The sequence below is a fragment of the Nestor notabilis genome, unplaced genomic scaffold (genome assembly GCF_000696875.1).
Source record: "Nestor notabilis isolate BGI_N333 unplaced genomic scaffold, ASM69687v1 scaffold1193, whole genome shotgun sequence".
NCBI lineage: Eukaryota > Metazoa > Chordata > Aves > Psittaciformes > Psittacidae > Nestor > Nestor notabilis.
Genome location: NW_009922172.1, coordinates 1 through 764, shown reverse-complemented (window position 1 = coordinate 764; position 764 = coordinate 1).

Below are 764 nucleotides of genomic sequence, written 5' to 3'. Positions count from 1 at the left end.
CTGCATATTTAAAGAAAAAAAAAAAAAAAAGAAAAAGAAGAAGAAAAAGAACTAATTAAGAGTTGTTTTAGCAAGAAATGGAGACAGTGTGTGAAAGATTTCTAACATCTTCCCTCCTCAGAGGTAACTTCTGAAGGCTTGCATGTGGCACTGACAAGCCTCTTGACAGCTCGGTATGTCTGGGACGTCTCTTTGATGGAGAATTGATATTCCAAATGAGTTATTTCACCAAATGAAGCTCTCTCCTTTTCCAAGAGATTCAGACCAAGATGAGGAGGGGGGGAAGGAAAAAAAAACGTTTGGTTTTTTTCCTCTATCCCCTTCGCCACCTCCATGAGGATTAAACACTATTTTTCCTTTTGGGCTTTCAAAATGGAAAGCTTTGCAGTCTCACTTGGAAGAGGTGTGAGGATTTTCTGGTTACAGAAGCCAAAGCCCAGCCCTGCATCTCCTTTCTCCAAAACTCATTTATTCTCAGGGTCTTCACAAGTGGTAACAAAGGAGGAATTTTTTTTTTTCCTAATGAAGAGATCACCACAGACCGAGACACGGATTTATTTGCTGGGATGTGCCTGCATACTCCTGTACCTGAGCGCATCCAGGGCTAAGGGGACTTCCCACACACATTTATACTCAGGACCAAGGCTGCTGATTTTCCAGCTTATTGTGATATTGGCATGTTTTCATTTTTATTGGCTTTGAATAATTAAGATGTTCACTCTAATGGGACATTCAATAGAATCAACCAGGTTGGAAAAGACCTT